The following is a 12,177-nucleotide window of genomic DNA, read 5'->3' on the forward strand; positions in this document are numbered from 1 at the left end:
ATTTACATTCGTTCCAGATATTTCTAGAACTTGCTTGATCTTAACGTCATGAGCCCTCCGGTTAACGTTTAAGTTAAACAAATTACAACACTATAAATATAGCTAATAAAAATATATTCTCTTTTTTTGGAAATTGAAACTAGAGAATTTTTACTGAGGAAAAAATGACGGATACCACTAAATCATATTCAAAATCAATTTTAATATTTAATTTTTATAGTAGGATATGATGTTGTAGGTTTCTATTGTAATTACTTGAACTGTTGTATTCGTGCAAGTCTTGCGAAATTTAATCCCATAAAATAGTTAGTATATTAAGGGATGGTGATTGATAAGAAAAGATTAACACCACGTAGATTTGTTTATGATTGTAGTAAATGTAGATTTAAGTATGAATGATTGAGCATTATGGGTTGATAGGTGTATAGATAAATCTAGAATTCTTTAAAAACAAGTCAGTTAGCCACAATATCATAAACCACGAGAGTGGTTCATAATAGGGATCGCACAGGAATTTACTCAAAACTCTAAAAGATCTTCGGGCAAAAACTACCTTAAAAAGCAGACTTATTCTTGAAACGACACTCAAAATCTTCCTTTTCTATAGTTAAGACCACCCAAACACTTATAATAAGCAAAATAAATGATTTCATGATTGTAGACAAAATCAAAATTTGCTCATTTGTTCATATTATTATTATTGTTTCACAAGCCTACAATAAAATCGGCTGGGTATTTTGCACCAAAACCGAGACAGATATACTATATGAAGCGCTGCGAATATTCATGATCTGTTTAAAAGTTGCTTATTTTTTACTGAAAATTGATTTACTTGGTTATAAATACATAATAGATACGATGTTATTCTGAGCGGCTGCTTTTGTACTCGACGCGTGTTTACACGAAACCTCACACACAAAGCCTCCTGGCTCAGTAAATAATTGCTTAATTAAAAGTCACGATGCTTTATTTGAAGCAATGTTTTAGATGTATTTGTTTTATTTGAAAAAGTTGCTTTTCTACTGGTAAAATTTTATACGCGCTTAGTGGAGTTTGTCTTACTCTAGGCATATACTTGCCCATTGCTGTGCTAAAAAAAAAGAGCCAACATACAAGATAATTAAAAACTGATAATTTAAAATCTACAAATAGGAATCGCAAAAGAAGTAAGCAAACAAGGCTGGAGATCTACTGCTAACAGTTTGCTCAAGCTACAAATCCCTATCATGACTCCAATATAAAATTATTGTAAGTGATGTCTACTGTACTGTGGGATCGCACAGGAATTTAGCAAAAACCTGAGAGAGTAGTTTTAAACTTAATTCGACCTCCTTAGTTTTGTGGTGCTGCGAAAATTTCAAACTCCTTTACTTTCCGCTATCGCCCCCTAGTAGCACAGCGGTATGTCTGCGGACTTACAACGCTAGAATCCGGGTTTCGATACCCGTGGTGGGCATAGCACAGATAGCCCATTTTGTAGCTTTGTGCTTAACTTAAAGACAAACAAACTTTCTGCCATCAAAAAATCCGGTGTTTTCTTAGCGCGCGCGTTAGTTGGAAACTACAGCTCGTTCATTTTCTAGCGCATTAACTGGAAACTACCACGTGAAAGGTTCCCGATGTTGCCGTTGTATATCGTTACTCGAGTAGCTATTATTCATCATTCTCAATTTTACTGTATCTACGTGGATTTCCGCCACTACATTTCAGCAAGTTTTTAACAGTGAACGATTACCATAGTAGATTTTCTTATTCGGACGATGGTGGTGATTCTTTCTACTGTTTCTTATACTTAGCTGAAATCGTGAGTGCGTATTCAGTATTTATTACTACTGCATAAAACACTATTTCATACAGATATTGCTATTTTTGGTATTAAGGTAGCGGTTGTTAAATGTTGGCTATAATTGGCGACTTACGCTAAGTGTGTCGCTGTTGTCTATCTTGCATGCATTATTTGTGTCGCCTTATTCTAGCAAATACTTGTGCACAGCATGCTGTTTAAGAACATACATGTTATGTAGACCTAACAAGGTAAGTGTGTTACTGAGTCTGCTTACATTTCATTAATCTGTGTTGTATTATCTTAGAAGAAACATTATTCTGTTCTTCTAAGATTGCTTTGTTGCTGCTCGTCTTTTGTTACATTACACTTTGACATTGATGAACGCCAGTCATTAAATCTGTAATGATACAATCTTTGCCTTCAAGGTGGTCCTTTAAGAACTTCACATTTTGTTTGTTGTAGTTGCATACCAGTATATATTTTTATTCTTTGTTGTAGATTTTTTATCAGCCCGGCATGGCCAGGTGGTTAGGGCGCTCGACTCGCAATCTGAGGGTCGCGGGTTCGGATCCCCGTCACACCAAACATGCTCGCCCTTTCAGCCATGGGGGCGTTATAAGGTGACGATCAATCTCACTATTCGTTGGTTAAAGAGTAACCCAAGAGTTGGCCGTGGGTAGTGATGACTAGCTGTCTTCCCTCTAGTCTTACACTGCTAAATTAGGGACGGCTAGCGCAGATAGCCCTCGTGCAGCTTTGCGCGAAATTCAAACAAACATTTTATTTACTTTGATTGCGAGTCGAGCGCCCTGACCACCTGGCCATTTACTTTGAATAAGTTCAGTGTGGTGATTAGGTGTAACAAAAAGCCAATGCAGCATTAAACTCTTGAAAGACATGTAACATTCGAATTAACGCATGTGCACGTATGTAGCTTAAAAATTATTATGTATAAATTGATATAAAAACTTAAGAACAAGATTAGTAAAAATTTATAATTTAAAAAGAAGGAAATGGGGATCGTCAAAAAAGCACAAAAATAAGTTGAATCAAAACGTAGAGATTATATTTTCAAGCCTACAACTAGGGACTCTAAAAAACGTAAACAAACAAGGCTGGAAATATTGTTTACATTATTTTTTCTCAAGCTACAAGTCCTTATTTTGACTGCACTAAAATTAATAACTAATGTAGACACAGTCCTCGCCAACATCATAGTCTCATAACACGGTCGAACTAAAGTAAAAGATACATGAAAAGGGAATTATGGGAGATATATGTTTAGAGACAACTATCTCGAACACTAAAACAGCTACTTTCAATACGTTTGGCACTATTCATCTGCGCTATTCGTATATAGGCTTTCTCATTCACTTCCCGCCATTATAGTCTGATGTTTTTTTCTTCTGCTTCAATATGCTAGTTTTTCATTTTAGGTTGTAAATTATTTTATTTTCATTCACAATTTTTTTATACTTTTGTTGATAATATTTTTGGTTCACCATTGTTAATCTTTACAGTTCTGTAATTTCTGAGATACTAACTCAACAGTTCTTTTCAAGACTCGCCAGATTTTGCATTCATTGACCAGCGTTTTATTAAAGGACACGCCAGTTTTTTGCACAATATCCAATTACTTTAAGATATATCTTTTTTCCAGCAGAATAACCCTTTTTCGTGTAATTCTTCACACATCTTTTTTAGAATTGTTTACTATTTCACAGCAACCTTTTCTTCATATCATATATATCCCTTTAACCCCCCCCTCCCCCCAACACAACCCTCTTCCTACTCATTTTTCTGCTTGGAATTTTCTACCGTTATTCAAAGCCTACATCAAGTTTGACACCTCTAAAAAGTTACTTTTACCCAGGGAGGACTTTTCTTTCAAGCTAAAAATCACGACTAATTCAACCATAGAGACTTTCAGTCAACTTACTCTTTGTGATGCTACCCTCCAGTTAGTTCTTGAGGTCTAATATTCTGATTTATATACTTTTTTATATATACATTACGAAACGTGGGCCATAATATGACTACAACATTGTTACTAAAGTTCGTGTACCTTTTGATATTACTCACAATCATCTCGAAAGCTACATCAAAATTACTTTCACTCCTAAAATGCATGTACAGACTTCTTTTTATTGTAATCTATATTGTGGTTTCACGTTATTACAAAGTTTAGCGTAAAGCTACATAATGGGCTACCTACGATGTGTTCAGGTGGGGATCGAGTACCGAATTTTAGTGTTACAAACCATCAAACTTATCGGTGAGCCACGGATGGGCGGTATCTCCAGAAACTGACGTTTTCCTCTGTGTAGTTTTTCACTAAAACATCATAACATAAGATGATTGTATATATATATATATATATATATGTTAAATATTTATTTTCTTTATCACCAGAGATGAAATAGAAAAGATAATCTGTGACGTAGAGGCCTAATGCATTCTCTGATTGGCTGTACTATCTGCTGTAAACTGCAGTTTCGCCTATTCAAAACTCATCAGCATAGCTTGGGTTAGCAAACCAAAGAAATACCATTAGGCCTATTATAATTTTGAAGTGTATATAATATCTATGGTGTTTTGAGTCCATTTTACTTAACCATACAGTATCCTAAATTAATTTAGGTATGTGAATAATGTTATGACATTTCGTCGAATTCATTATTAAATATCATACAAATGGTTGTGGTGTATGAAAACGATTTAGTGGCCAAAAATAATCAACTACTAAACCTGTATATTTTCTAAATGATTTCTTGGCTGTCAACTTTGTTAGGAAGTTCTCCTTATATATCGGGTTAGATGTTGGAAGGTGTCTTGTTATATTGTATTCCAATTATTAAAAAAGTGAGATCTACAAACTGATTCACAGAAGTTGGCGAATCTGAATCATTTTGGAAGAAATTTTTCTCACCAGGGTGGAAGTGCAGTATTGTAGGAAAGATATAATTGGCAACAGCATTCAGGTATACTTTGTACGTTATTTCCCTTTATAAAAGAATAAATAAACCTAACTGCTGCCATGAAAATGTTTCCTACAGTGTTACACCATCTCCTGCAGCTTGCAACTTCGGAACAGCACAAGCAGGGCCAAGTGTCTCGTGTGGATTTCTCCGCATTTTTACTCAACTGATCAATACAGAAAAGAAAAGGTGAAAGTCATTCATTGTTAATACTTTGTACCGTAATTGCGACTGGAATCACGCTTTAGTGTTGTCATACAAGATAAGCAATTTGTCTTTACTTTGTACAATTCCACACAGCATAACTTCAATCACTCTTGGAGGAACCGATTATTTGGAACACTGATGTCTGTATCACTTACCAAGCCTGTCGAATCGACGTTTCCCTTGACCAGTCATTGGTGGTCACACTTTTTCTTAGCGATTGCACTTTTGTTATATTCTCATGACAAATATCTATAAGCAGCTTTGTTAACTAGATGGGCACTAAATATTATGTCTACTTGAAAACTAGAGGTTCTTGCTCTCATTGTCTTGCGAACCAACTATGATGTGATACCTCTGGATTTAAATGATTCAGTCACCTTACACATCACCTGTCTGTTTTGGATATCCAAATAAACTCTTATTTTTTTAATACACCACGAAAAATGAAGTATATGCTTAAATCACATGATGCGTATTGGAACTGAGAAACATGAAAAAAAAAAAAACCCTAGTGATAACTATTCAGTGAGACAGGTATGTCCCATTTCAGTCGTTCTGTGGGACATGTATTGCGTTAAAGGTATGTCCCATTTCATCTCATTTGTTCTAAGAGACAGCTGTTACTTCTTCCATTTATTCTGAGAGACAGGATAAATTATGATCAACGTAATCCGTTTCATCGGACATCTGCGAGCCACCTCTCCTGTTCCGAGAAATAGAAGTGACACAGACCGTCTGTTGAGCGAAATACGTCTTACCCGTGTAAATTAATTTACATGGTTCAATTATTCACACTAAGAATTTCGTTGATTCCTAAACATTTATATACTGTAAGGGCATGTACTACATCCGTACATATGAATACGTGTTTTAACACGTCCCTCAGGAGCCAAGGGGTGTCTTTACACTACAATTTGTTGAATATTAAAAGTAAGTTCAATCCGGAAACTCACAAAGATGGTGGTTTTGGACGTATCTTTTCGAGACAAGTTTTCGTTTGTTAATTGATAAATTTTTAAGTGAAATACAGCATCCTCAAGTCTCCATACTCGCTAGTACTAAGATCTACTTGCTGGGAATAAATTCAGTATACATCAATAACGCTACATTCTCAGCATCATTAATTAAGCAATTGCCAACCTTTTATGCTTCAGTTATCACCTTTTTATGTTTAGCTTTCAATTGAGATACGAACGATTTCACCTACAATTCGGTAGGGAAGGTCGAAGCATCAGGATAGTCAGCAGTAGGATGAGCAGACAGGAACACGTTGAAAGTAGCTACAGGCATAATACTACACTCGGCTTGCTGCACAATATCTACCAAAGTGATTCTAAACGGTTCCAGAATACCTCTGGGTGTCATTTGGAGACTTCCATGCTTCTTGTGCTTGGCTGTTGATCTTGTGATGCGCTGACGGATTTCAGTCACCTTACCACTTCAAATCACTTTTCGCAGCACCAACGCTAAAAGATTGCGGGAAATGCCTTCTTTTTAGCCAATAGAAAAGGTCCAAAAAATTAAGTTTGGTTTGAATTTTGTGAAAAGCTACACGAGGGCTATCTGCGCTAGCCGTCCCTAATTTAGCAGTGAAAGTTTGGAGAGAAGGCACTAATCATCACCACCCTACGCCCACTAGTGGGGTACTCTTTTACCAACAAATAGTGGGGTTGACCGTCACACTATAAAGCCCCCCATGGCTAAAAGGGCGAGAATGTTTGGTGGGGCGAGGATTCGAACCCGCGGCTCTCAGATTGCGAGACCAGCGCTCTAACCACCTGGCTATGCCGGGCCAAAAATTTCAGTTCAAATTAAGAAAAACCGGATTGTGTAATTTTATTTTCAACAAAAATGTCCCCCTTCCCCCGCTGGCTCATGAGGGGCCTGTTAAAAAGTACAAAATATATACCATGTTGTTATACGTTCCGATGACCTAAAAGTATATCAATCAATGGATAAGTCTAATTCTTTATGATATGGTCAACCGAATCTACACGTATGTACTGGTTATTTTATGAATAATACACTATTGCACTCAATACACAACATCATTACAATTTATTTGCTAAAATCATTTGTTTGGAAGATTTTGAACAAAATACATTATAATATTCTGAACGGAATACAGAATTAACATATAATTCAATAGACAATTATTCTTTTGTACTAACTATGTACAAATAGTTTCAATTCAACAGCAATAAATACTTCTCTATCCACCGTCAACGTATATCAGTTACAAAATGTAACCAACGTTCCTCTATACATACATACATTTTTCAACATATCATGTAAATATTTTTGACATAAAAATATACTGTGCATTTTATGAGTTTTCTTAGGTTATCATGACCTATTACTAGATAGAAAATAAAACAATATACAGTTCTTGTAAAAATAGCAATACTTACACAATCACAGCTACACTAATTTATGGTATAGAAAATTAGAACATAATAAATGAAATGCATGATCAACTCTCAAATTCAGTGCTACATTAAACTGATTTTTAAAATAATAATAAAAAAACAAAGTCAAACCGAACTTTGTGGAATCTAGTTTTTTACAAAAACCAATATTTAGCATATAATAAAAAATGAAAATTGTTGGAAAGCTGATATAATATCAGCCGACTTTTGTGAAAACGAACTCAGAAAAGTATACTTGTAAATTCTAAATTGTTTCTCATTAAACATGGCGAGCGCAGTTTGTAAAACTTTATACTTCAATTTAAAATGCACGAAAAATCAGACTTGGTTAGGCACTAAAGTTAAGAATTTAACACATACTAATATAGACGTATTTTTACAATTGTGTTTTAACATTCCCTCTTAGAAACGAATCCCTGGGAAACATCAAACCTTGTTTTTAGTGATTCAATCATATAAACCTTATTATGCTCCACACATATATCCCCGGACCAATTAAACTAGACAGTATACACCATATAGATTTAGTCAATTAAAATACTTATGATTAAAAAGGAAGGTAGCTATTAAAACCAATAAAATATTACTTTTTTCTTGTTCTTAGGAGACATTAACTCCAGCTGAAACTGTAGCAGCACCATTAGAATGCTGTATATTGAAGATGACAGACGCTTTCTTCTACTCCTTCAAGCATGATAAAGAAACAGGGGCTTCTTTACTAAATACATATATGTTGCAAAGTTAAATGCTTATATGGATACATGAACTTTCTTTGGCTTTTTTTCTCTTTCATACACGATATCATTTTTAGTAAAAACTTTACTTATTTCCTCTGATTAATGTAGGAACTTTTTCTTATGACACATTGTAGGCATCCATTTCTAATTATCTTTTTTAAGGTAAAAAAAAATTCGATATGAAAAATTAAAATAATTACATTTTTAATTTTTGATTATGTTACCACATTTTTCATAATTTCAAGGTCTTTTACTTCTGTATTTTTCCCAATAAGTCAGTACAAATGAATAGATTCCTATAATACACACTTATCTCTGTTCAATATAATACTGATGTCACTTGGTGGGTTCAACCACGTTCGGGGGAATAGTTCCACAATTTATTTAAAAGTTAGAGTTTTGACCAACATAGGTATAATGTAAATTAGCTCTAACCCGATGGAAAATTTTAAAATGTTAAAAACAAATCATGATATCAAAACTAGATCAGTAACATCAATGTATTTACTTGGGAAAACCACAAGACACTCTCACCATAGAGTAAGAGCAAACTCCTAACAATAGTGATGTAGCTGCTCTAGGACACAGGCCGACCAAAACTGGTATTTGGGATTTTATATATTGGAAATGAGAGAAAGATATTTTGAAACACTGAAAAATTTCAACGTGTGGGTAAAAACAAAACTTTTTTTTATCCAGGGTCCTTTGAAATCTAGTGATGTCACTGCCACATTTACTTTAATAGAAGCAGACAGTTATATTTTAATATATAATCGCTATTCAGAGTTTACATAGAGCTGAAATAATAATATTAAACATTACTAACAATAATGTATACAAGTACTTTAAGTTTCACATGATTTTGATTCGTAATTTTCAAAATATTTTTTTACTGACGTGCATATAATGTTGTATATATTTCAAGCTATTTACATTTTCCCTCAGTATGTGTTGCGGTTTTAAAAAAAAAACGACGCAAGTCACTCCAAATTAAGATACAATTATACTTGCTAAAATATTGTAATAAATAAAAATACACTAATAAATTTAGTTCCCTTGAATTATCGAACGTTTCTAGCAGTGAGATGAAAAAGCAACTATCATGGGAAGTGTTTACATACGCGGTATTGCACCCTTTTCTACCTTAAACAAATTGAAGGGTTACACATTTATGCAAAAAGAGTCAAAAACTAACCATTATAATTAAAAAATGTTTAAATACCTAACATTCTTTTCAGTTACAAACTAAATTACAAAGACAAATAAAAACACAACGCTTCTAGCATAACGAAAGCTAGTAAGTGGGCTTGAAGATCTGTGTGACTATAAACTGAGCATTTATCCAATATTTTCACATAAGCTGCACATAAGTTCACGTCAAAGTTTTTTGGTGGATTTCACGCAAAGGTATTCGAGGGCTACTTGCGCTATCCCTCCCCCAATTTTAAAGTGATAGACTAGAGGGAGTGCAACTTTCAACACCACCCACCGCCAACTCTTGGGTTACTCTTGTGAGACAGAATGGTGCTAATCACGATTTCTTTTGGCGATAACGAGACACGAACCACGATATCTCAGCTTCCAGTCCTGCACGCGCTTAGCCCTTAGATCAACCAACAACGACCAGCATCGCGTCTTACTATGGCATGCTATTAACTTGAGCCAGCACTCTTTTCATAAAAGCGTACCGATCACAAAAGCTTGAATGAGTTTTAACCTTAATGTCATAACGCAAAATACTAAGATCAGAATTAAGCTGTCAGGCAAACATTTATTTTCTACAAGGCTTTTAGAGATAAAATAATTGTGTGCTTAGGTTTCAGTATCTAGGAACTCTGGTGATTTCCCTGCCTAGTATACTCAATGTGGCACACACACGCACACACGAAACACACACAAAAACTGCTGTACAGAAGACTGGGTTGCATATTAGTGTAAGCTTTAACTATGAATGTAATTTATTATAAAACCAAGAATTTGCATACAGTGTTACTTATGAAATAAAAGTCTCTGGAGGTTTCTAGTCGCGTCTAAGCACTCAAACACATTATTTTGAGAAGATGGGCTCAAAAATCGTTCACACCTCATCCTGCACTGTCAAAAATAATCCTTTGGAATCAATTCAAAATTGATAAAAACATTTTGATTTTTGCACAAGGCGCAGTTAGAAAAAAAAAATAGGCCATGGCTAAATAGTCTATTACTTCACAAACACGTTAGAAGAATATTAGCACAGTGTAAATAAATATATACATTTACCTAGTGCCGAGCGTAGGCTGTTGGTTAGCGTGTCGCGCTGCATGTCAAAGGTTACGGAGTTAGAGAGGCGGTGCTGCTGAACAACACATTCTGCACTTTCAGCTGCGGACGCATTATAAAAAAAAAGTGACAGTGAATCCCATTATTTGTTTGGATAAGCCCTTGTAGCGGCAGATGTTCCTGGCTTCCTTCCCTCTGACCACTAGTTCAAAATTATGGATGGCTATATATGTATCCTAAGTGTCCTTGTTTAGCTGAGCCATAACGTCTTCACACTCTACTATGACATTCAATATCTAATACTCTTTCTTGTCCCTCGATACACCACGTGTTAGTATAAACTGTGTTCTGGTATTCCTCGTAAATAAGTATTACCGCAACTGGCCGAAACACACAAACCATGCAATTTTCTACACTAGCCGTAACCTCAATATTATGGCGCACTCGCGTGTCTCCTTACAATTTATGTAACCCGTGGTGTTTTAATAATATATTTTCTTTCTTTTCATTTCAGTACCACAGAATTTTCATAATGGTCCATAATACTATATTTAAAAATTGGACGGTTTATCGGATTTGAATTAAGTATAAAATATGCCGTCATTTTCCCATAAGAACAGTTTACAACAGCTGATTTACTCCATGATGGACGTACAGTCCAGTCATACGTGACAATCCCAATAGGAATAATGTTGTTAGAAGCATATACTGTTGATTATGTGAAGATAAATATAACCCATAACGTACCCTAGCTTATAAAACACACAAAAAAGTTCTGCTTGCGTTTTTAAATCTCCGTGAGAAAAAATTTTGTCTTCGACTCTTGTTATTTGGTTTTGTTTGTTTTGAATTTCGCGCAAAGCTACACGAGGGATATCTGCGCTAGCAGTCCCTAATTTAGCAGTGTAAGACTAGAGGGAAGACAGCTAGTCATCACCACCCACCGCCAACTCTTGGGCTACTCTTTTACCAAGGAATAGTGGGATTGATCGTCACACTATAAAGCCCCCATGGCTGAAAGGGCGAGAATGTTTGGTGGGACAGAGATTCGAACCAGCGACCCTCAGATTGCGAGTCCAGCTCCCTAACCACCTGGCGATGTTAAATAGAAGATTCTGACAATACAAACAATACTTATTATTCCATTGTTCTAAGTCCATGTACTGTATATGAAGGTATTGAACTGCTTCTGTGTTGCATGCATATAGTTCAGATTAAAGATGAATCTCATGTCAATCACCTATATTCTTCCTTGAGGATTTTCCATCCCTGAAAAGATTTATTTTTACTTTGAAAATAATCATCTTTACATATGTTTTGGAATACTGAATCAATAAACAATCAAATCCAATATTAATATAATGGACAAAAAAGGCCCATCGAGCCAAGTTCAACCTGTAGCACCGACTAATTTAGAGCAAAAACCAACATTTAAACTCACGAGAAATATCTGAATACATCTTTCAACAATCAGTCATTTTATACTGATATACAAAAATACTTGTGATACTTTAATCTCGTGTTGTAGGATTTTCATACAGATATAAACGTGTTAACTGCTTCTGGTCGAGTAGACGATCACCGTCTCTGTGATGAAGTGACGTTTAATGACACAATGATATATATATATATATATATATATAATAAACTGTAAACAAATGTGAATATATTATGATAAATACATACACGCATATGTATATCTACAAAACGACAGCAGCGCCTCTACTTTCTCACCAAGACCACACAACACAACGCTCTCAAAGCCACATTCCTCCTATATT

The sequence above is a fragment of the Limulus polyphemus genome, unplaced genomic scaffold (assembly GCF_000517525.1).
Source record: "Limulus polyphemus unplaced genomic scaffold, Limulus_polyphemus-2.1.2 Scaffold1142, whole genome shotgun sequence".
In the NCBI taxonomy this organism is placed as follows: Eukaryota; Metazoa; Arthropoda; class Merostomata; order Xiphosura; family Limulidae; genus Limulus; species Limulus polyphemus.